The 9,308-nt window shown below is 40.1% G+C and overlaps 1 protein-coding gene across 1 annotated transcript in view; it reads right to left on the bottom strand.

Moving 5' to 3' along the window:
• Window positions 1-230: 230 nt before the first annotated feature.
• The window catches only part of LOC134464129 (alpha-2-macroglobulin-like protein 1), a 68,787-nt gene continuing 59,709 nt past the window's right edge, over window positions 231-9,308 (bottom strand). Inside the window, exon 18 of the mRNA XM_063217589.1 lies at window positions 231-290. The gene's annotated coding sequence lies outside the window, so the exon portion shown is untranslated. The remainder of the gene's footprint in view (window positions 291-9,308) is intronic.

Below are 9,308 nucleotides of genomic sequence, written 5' to 3' on the forward strand. Positions count from 1 at the left end.
GTGTCCGACAAAGTGGTTGGAGATCAGAAACAATATTTGGACTGGTTTGCTTATGGTTGTTGGCTTATCGACAAAGTGGTTGGAGTTCCCGATTTTTCGGGAAATCAGAAACAATATTTGCATTGCTCTTGGCCTGACTAGTGATTTTACACCCCTACCTGCGTATGGGTGAAAGGGGCCCCCCGCCCCTGGAGGTCTAGGGGAAGGGGCAGCCCCCCCCATTCCCCCCGCTCCAGGTACGCCGTCTCGCCCCGGCGGCCCCTCCGGCCCCATCCCACTGTACCCGAAACCTGGAAACACACACGCACGCACGCACACACACACACACACACACACACACACACACACACACACACACACTGTAGCAAAGGGGAGTAGAGTTGAGAGAGTAGGGGGGACTCGAACCCAGACCTTCTGGAGTAGTAAACTGGGGCTGCTTCACCAAAGAGCCTGGAGGAATAGGAGGACTCACAAGACAATTGGAAACACACACACGCGCGCGCACACACATACACGCATCACACACGCGTATTCATGTATGCACACACACATATGCATACACATGCACACACACACACAGGCGCGCACACGCATCACACACACACACACACATGCACGCATGCACACACACACTTGCATGCATGTACGCACACACACACACACACGCATCACACACGCGCACACGCATTGATGTACACACCCATGCACAAACACACACGCATGCATGTACGCGCACGCGCGCAAACATACACACACGCACATGTACACATGTATGCACACGTGCATGGATGCAGATAGGAGGCGAGGGGAGGGGGGGGAAATCCCCCTTTAGGCAGACCTAGGCAGACCTAAGTACTGTTCTATTCAATGCTAGGAGTATTATGACACGCCCCTTTAGGGAGATCGGAACCTGGTCATGTTAGGTGCCCATAGCAACCTATTACATTGGCATCTCTATAGGGTCATTCCACGCCAAATCTCCGAATCATCCCGCACGACCATCTCAGATTTGGCAGAAAAAAATCAAGGAGGTTCACAAACGTCCCAATAGGATAAGTGCAAAATTATAGCTCTCAACTCCTCATAGTTTTTTCATTAAAAATGTTTTTGTCAGGTACCCCCCTGACTTGTTCAGAACAGAGTTCTCAGGGAGCCCACTTTCAGATTGCCGTATCCAAAAAACTGCTTTAAGTAGGTCCTTACAAATTTCAAGGGGTAACATTTGGAACATGTACTTGTGAAATGTTGATTTTCACTTATCCTCTTGTCATTTACCACCGTTTTCTGGGGGCTTAAAGTTGCTTGACAAATTCTCACCTTTGAATTTGTGGGCATCTTTGAAGGACTGTGGTAAGCACAGTTTTAAAGACAGAGGTTTGATATGGACACTGTATGTTCCCAACCATTCTGTGCATGTTGTGTTGAAAGACTGATCTTCTGCGATGAACAGTTTAGAAGATATGAAGTCTTTAAAATGGAAAATCTGAAACTTGGTGCCATCTTTGTCATGTCATTAAAAAAAAATGTCACGACTCACCACCATATTATCAACAGTTTTGGAAAGATTAGATGTCTGTTCTTAACATATCCAAAAACTGTGATGGTATTCTGCCTCATTTGGTCACAATGATTTTTCAAAAACCCACTGTTGGGTGACTTCCATAGCTCCTATGAAACATTGATATTAGAAGCATCTTCTCCATGTTATACAAAAGAAATGACAGAACTCACCACTATGACATTTACAGTTTTAGAAAGACTCAATGTCTGTTTTTAACATATCCAAAAACTGGGGTGGTGCTCTGTCTCATTTTTTTAAGAATGGACTTGTAAAAACGGCTGTGTGACATCTTCAGCTTGCTGCTCTATTGAGGTGGGGCCCCTGCTCTGATCTTTGCAGGCTACACGGGGGCCCTATCTACCAGTATTTGCCATGAGGCCCTATGTACAATTGTTCTGCCACTGTGAATGACTTGAGCAATTTGAGTCAGACATTTTTGATACAAGATATTTGACTTGAGCATTTTCGACACACTCAATATAATACGGCAAAAAAGTAAAAGTGGCTGTTGACAGAGTTTTTTTTTCAGCTTTTCCTGAAACTACGTTTCAGTAAATCAAAGGTTATAGACGTGTGTAAACTTCATCTTTAGGCACTGAAAACCAAATACCGGAATAAAGTGATGAAATGTTGAATCACTGAAACATCCCCGTAGATCTTGAAACAAGTACATCCTGACTATCACTACATCTCAATGCTTTTTATTACAATTCATATCAATCTTTAATAACTTATTTACCAACTTTGGTGAAGTTCTACGGTCTGCTGTGGATTATTTTGGATTGTGTTTGAGATATTATCTTTTATCATGTAATTATTTTTTTCCACATTTGGTTTGTATTGCACTCCATGTACACGTGTATGTCCATTTGTGCAAACTCATAAGAGTTCAAGTGGAACATCTTACAATGATGCTTGCTTTGCTTAGCTCTGTGACAGAATTGTCCTTCAGTGAGCATTTAGTCAGTATTGCAGTGGTCTAGCACCATGCTCAGGGTAGCTCAGTCATGGTGATTGGAGGGGCAGGACAGCTGTTTAGTCAGGTTACCTCCTTACGAACAGTCTCCTCCTTTTGCATCATCACTGTTTTTTTCTCTTCTCCATGATAATAAAAGTGTCCCACCCCCCCAAAAAAACCATGACAAAGGTGACCTGTTCATAGAACTTGGCCCCGCCCCAGTCCTAACCATGACCGAGGAACCTAGCGCATTGTATTGGTTCATGGCAAAGGTCTGTGTGTTCAATTATTTGATATGCAACTCTATCTACAGAGCAAAGTTGCAAAAGTCATGTGAAATTCAAAATGTATTGAAGTAAATCATTTATGTCTGAGGAAGGACCAAGATTACTTGAAATGTCACAAGATTAAAATGAAGTAAATGGGAGTATCGGTGTTATGATTCTTTTTTCATTACTTTTTTATCAGAATATCTTTACAGCTAAAAGAAATTTGTTTTAAAAAACCATATCGTCGGCTTGCTACCAAAACCGCCTAAGTCCGATTTTGGGGTTTTCGGAAAACAGGGGAAAACTAGGCACCAAAGGGGGCGCCAAACATCAGTGGCGGTTCTAGGAAATCTGAGACCCTGGGCAAAGAGCAACTGTGAGCCCCCCCTAATAATTTTGGTCAAAGGAGATTTTTGCAGAACTCCCCTTTTTTACTCCCTACCACATCTGCATCATCCTGTCATCATGTCTGTGTCATTGGTCCACTACAAACGGTACCAAGCTGTTAATTTATTTTCTTTATTTATTTTGAGTGAAGCTGCAAGTCAAACATGAAATGGCTCCTAAAACAAACAAAACACTTTAAAATAAATTATTTGAAGCAGCAAAACAAGAACAATGCACTGCATATTATTTTGATAGTTATACTATTCTTTTTTATTTTTATTCCAAACTTTAATCCTGGATATGGTGAATGATTGAAATATTTGTGTAGACCTTGCAACAATCTAGCATGCTATGTATTAAGTTCATTATGTCTAACTGTTTAACATAAGCACTTAATGGTTTCTTTTGCCTTAAGACATGTAAATCTAGCATGCATTCCTACCAACAGATTTTCACAGATTTCTTTTACTTTCTAGCACTTTCAGTCATATTAGATTTCAATGGAACACTATTTGCAATTTCATACAAAGTATAACTCTTTTTGTTATTGTGCCAGAGCAATTGCCACAATTTCAATGCATACATTGCTCATATTAGGGCAGATCTCGACTGTGGGGCCACATTGAGTAAGTCATGCAGTGACTCCCAATCTCCATGTTGAGGTCCCATCAGTCATGGAGGAGGATGAAGGGGTGGAGCACTTCTTTGGTCCTTGTACCTCCTCACGAACTGTCTCCTCCTTGTTTATCATCTTTGTTCTAACATAGAACTGCCCCACCCTCCCAACCCTGCCCATGACAGAGGTAACCTGGTCATAGGACTGTTCACCGCCCACTTCAACACCATGACCGTGGCATTCAGAATATGGTATAGAACCACTACTGAATACTTTACACATGAAAGTAGGTCATCCTACTGCAAATTCAATAATGCATTGCTCTAGTGACATCAACTCAATGCTGTTCAAAATCTTCATGATTAAGAGTTATATAAGGATACAATTAACAGATAGTTATGAAACAATGCAGCTTATGGCAGTCTTTTATGAATATGTGACAACATCAAATAAAATAGGCCTACATGACTAATAATTGCCGAATTGGTTTCAAGGCTACAACTATTAATTAATGTAGGGCTACAACCATTGTGTGATAAGATTATCTCAGAAAGATGTCTAAGGTTTTAAAACATGGCCATTGTCTTTGAAGAGAGAGAGAGAGAGAGAAAAAACTCTCAACAGATGTAAATAATCGGCTTCTTGCATCAATAATGGCTAAGTCAAGTTACCTAAGTCATTCACATTGGCAGAACAATTGTACACAGGGCCCCAGGATGAATAGATAGGGCCCCCATACCACCTGCCAAGATCATAATAGGGCCCCTACCCCTGCCACCTGCAGGAGGGCCCTAGGCCTACAGGCAAATGCCCTCCTTGTCCTCCCTATAGCTACGTCCCTGGTCATTCATTTTCTCATAGGCAGTGTGTGACTTTATACATACAGATTTTTGACTCTGGTGACTGTTGTGATTGATCAATGACCCTGGCAGAAAGGCAGGGTGATGCAGCTGTGGTAGGGGAGTAAGTTTATGCAAAAATCTCATTTCGACCAAATTCGGACTTAGGCGGTTTTGGTAGCAAGCCGACGATATCCTGAAATAAAGTTTGGCAAACATCCTGTATCAAGACTATGTCTTAACAATGCAACTTTACCAATCAGAATGATTCAATTAATTTATCACTACTGCAATTCAAGACTTACTTTATGGTATAATAGCAAAATGTTAACTCCTACAGTGTTGAGGTTTAAACACATGGCCATAACCTTTAATTCACGAACATTTAGTTACCAAAAAATGTTGTTACCTAAAAACTAAAAGAAAAAGAAAAATAATAATGGTATATAAATCGCTCAACTGTTTCTTATTGTGTGCTTCAAAAATACTCAAGTCACATTTCTTGTATCAAAAATGCCCGAGTCAAACTGCCTGTCATTCACTGTGTCAGCCCAAATAGATTGGCACCCAAAAGTCTGCAAAGGTCATGATTATGGCCCCTACCACAAATTCAGGAGGGCCCTGGACAAATGCCCTGCTTGTCCCCCTATAGCTCCGCCCCTGGTAATTCATGTGACTTAGGCATTTTCACAGGAGCTGCTGATGTAACAGCAAAGGGTTTTTCAAGAGTCATTACAAGACATTGATGCAAAACACCATCCCAGTTTTTGGATATGTTACAAACAGACATCCTATCTTTCCAAAACTGTTCAGTTCATTGTGGTGATTGCTGTCATTGTTTTTGTATAGCATGGCAAAGTTGCCCCCCAATATCAGATTTTCATAGGAGCAGTGGAAGTCACACAACAGTGGGTTTTTAAAAAAATCATTGTGACCAAATGAGGCAGAATACCATCCCAGTTTTTGGATATGTTAAGAACAGACATCTAATCTTTCCAAAACTGTTGATAATACGGTGGTGAGTCGTGACATTTTTTTTAAATAACGTGGCAAAGATGGCACCAAGTTTCAGTTTCTCCATTTTAAAGACTTCATATCTTCTAAACTGTTCATCGCAGAAGATCAGTCTTTCAACACAACATGCACAGAATGGTTGAGAACATACAGTGTCCATATCAAACCTCTGTCTTTAAAACTGTGCTTACCACAGTCCTTCAAAGATGCCCACAAATTCAAAGGTGAGAATTTTTCAAGCAACTTTAAGCCCCCAGAAAACGGTGGTAAATGACCATAGGATATGTGAAAATCCACATTTCACAAGTACATGTTCCAAATGTTACCCCTTGAAATTCACAAAGACCTACTTAAAGTAGTTTTTTAGATACAACACTCTGAAAGTGGGCTCTCTGAGAAGTCTGTTCCAAATGAGTCAGGGGGGTACCTGACAAAAAAAATGTTAATGACAAAACTATGAGGAATTGAGAGCTATAATTTTGCACTTTTCCTATTGGGACGTTTGTGAACCTCCTTGATTTTTTTCTGCCAAATCTGAGATGGTCGTGCGGGATGATTCGGAGATTTGGCGTGGAATGACCCCATAGTGTACTTAAAGAATCTCTGATTATAGGGTCATTCCACGCCAAATCTCCGAATCATCCCGCACGACCATCTCAGATTTGGCAGAAAAAAATCAAGGAGGTTCACAAACGTCCCAATAGGAAAAGTGCAAAATTATAGCTCTCAACTCCTCATAGTTTTGTCATTAAAAATGTTTTTGTCAGGTACCCCCCTGACTCGTTTGGAACAGAGTTCTCAGAGAGCCCACTTTCAGATTGCCGTATCCAAAAAACTGCTTTAAGTAGGTCCTTACAAATTTCAAGGGGTAACATTTTGAAACATTGTACTTGTGAAATGTGGATTTTCACACATCCTCTTGTCATTTACCACCGTTTTCTGGGGGCTTAAAGTTGCTTGAACAATTCTCACCTTTGAATTTGTGGGCATCTTTGAAGGACTGTGGTAAGCGCAGTTTTAAAGACAGAGGTTTGATATGGACACTGTATGTTCCCAACCATTCTGTGCATGTTGTGTTGAAAGACTGATCTTCTGCGATGAACAGTTTAGAAGATATGAAGTCTTTAAAATGGAAAAACTGAAACTTGGTGCCATCTTTGCCATGTCATTAAAAAAAAATGTCACGACTCACCACCATATTATCAACAGTTTTGGAAAGATTAGATGTCTGTTCTTAACATATCCAAAAACTGTGATGGTATTCTGCCTCATTTGGTCACAATGATTTTTTGAACCCACTGTTGGGTGACTTCCATAGCTCCTATGAAAAATTGATATTAGTGGCATCTTCTCCATGTTATACAAAAGAAATGACAGAACTCACCACTATGACAGTTACAGTTTTAGAAAGACTCAATGTCTGTTTTAAACATATCCAAAAACTGGGGTGGTGCTCTGTCTCATTTTTAAAAAATGGACTTGTAAAAACGGCTGTGTGACATCTTCAGTTTGCTGCTCTATTGAGGTGGGGCCCCTGCTCTGATCTTTGCAGGCTACATGGGGGCCCTATCTACCAGTATTTGCCATGAGGCCCTATGTGCAATTGTTCCGCCACTGTGAATGACTTGAGCAATTTGAGTCAGACATTTTTGATACAAGATATTTGACTTGAGCATTTTCTACACACTCAATATAATACGGCAAAAAAGTAAAAGTGGCTGTTGACAGATTTTTTTTCAGCTTTTTCTGAAACTACATTTCAGTAAATCAAAGGTTATAGACGTGTGTAAACTTCATCTTTAGGCACTGAAAACCAAATACCGGAATAAAGTGATGAAATGTTGAATCACTGAAACATCCCCGTAGATCTTGAAACAAGTACATCCTGACTATCACCACATATCAATGCTTTTTATTACAATACATAACAATCTTTAATAACTTGTTTACCAATTTTGATGCAGTTCTGAGGACTGTTGTGGATTATTTTGGATTGTGTATGAGATTTATCATGTGTATGAGATTTATCATGATATATCACCTTTTGTCATGTGATAATTCTTTCTACATTTGATTTGTGTTTCACTCCATGTAAACATGTATGTCCATTCGTGCAAATTTATCAGCATCAATGTCGAACATCAAACATTAATACTTGCATTGCTCAGCTCTGTGACAGAGTTGACCCATGTTGAGCATTCAGCCAGTATTGCAGTGGTCTAGCACCATGCTCAGGGTAGCTCAGTCATGGTGATTGGAGGGGCAGGACAGCTGTTTAGTCAGGTTACCTCCTTACGAACAGTCTCCTCCTTTTGTATCATCACTGTTTTTTTCTCTTCTCCATGATAATAAAAGTGTCCCACCCCCCCAAAAAAACCATGACAAAGGTGACCTGTTCATAGAACTTGGCCCCGCCCCAGTCCTAACCATGACCGAGGAACCTAGCGCATTGTATTTGTTCATGGCAAAGGTCCATGTGTTGAATCATTTGATATGCACCTCTATTAACAGAGTAGTGTTGTAAAGGTCATGGGAAAATTAAAATGTACAGAAGTATAATATCCATGTCTGAGGAAAGGCCAGGGTGCCCCGAAACGTTACAAGATTAAAAATTAAGTAAATGGATGATTCGGTGTTGCGGTTCTTTTTTCATTTTTTTATCAAAATATCTTTACAGCTAAAAGAAATTTGTTAAAACATACAAATTTGGCAAACATCCTGTATCAAGACTATGTGTTAACAATGCTACTTTACCAATCGGAATGATTCAATTAATTTATCACTACTGCAATTCACGTCTTACTTTACGGTATAATAGCAAAATGTTAACTCCTACAGTGTTGAGGTTTAAACACATGGCAATAACCTTTAATTCACGAACATTTAGTTACCAAAAAAATTAGTTACCTAAAAGCTAAAAGAAAAAGAAAAATAATAATGGTATATAAATCACTCAACTGTTTTTTATTGTGTGCTTCAAAAATACTCAAGTCACATTTCTTGTATCAAAAATGCCCAAAACTGCCTGCCATTCACTGTGTCAGCCCAAATAGATTGGCACCCAAAAGTCTGCAAAGGTCATGATTATGGCCCCTACCACAAATTCAGGAGGGCCCTGGAGAAATGCCCTGCTTGTCCCCCTATAGCTCCGCCCCTGGTAATTCATGTGACTTAGGCATTTTCACAGGAGCTGCTGATGTAACAGCAAAGGGTTTTTCAAGAGTCATTACAAGACATTGATGCAGAACACCATCCCAGTTTTTGGATATGTTACAAACAGACACCCTATCTTGCCAAAAACGTTCAGTTCATTCTGGTTATTGATGTCATTGTTTTGGTATAGCATGGCAAAGTTGCCCCCCAATATCAGGTTTTCATAGGAGCAGTGGAAGTCACACAACAGTGGGTTTTTAAAAAATCATTGTGACCACATGAGGCAGAATACCATCCCAGTTTTTGGATATGTTAAGAACAGACATCTAATCTTTCCAAAACTGTTGATAATATGGTGGTGAGTCGTGACATTTTTTTTAAATAACGTGGCAAAGATGGCACCAAGTTTCAGTTTTTCCATTTTAAAGACTTCATATCTTCTAAACTGTTCATCGCAGAAGATCAGTCTTTCAACACAACATGCACAGAATGGTTGGGAACATACATTGTC

This window comes from Engraulis encrasicolus, chromosome 15 (genome assembly GCF_034702125.1).
Source record: "Engraulis encrasicolus isolate BLACKSEA-1 chromosome 15, IST_EnEncr_1.0, whole genome shotgun sequence".
NCBI classification, from domain to species: Eukaryota; Metazoa; Chordata; class Actinopteri; order Clupeiformes; family Engraulidae; genus Engraulis; species Engraulis encrasicolus.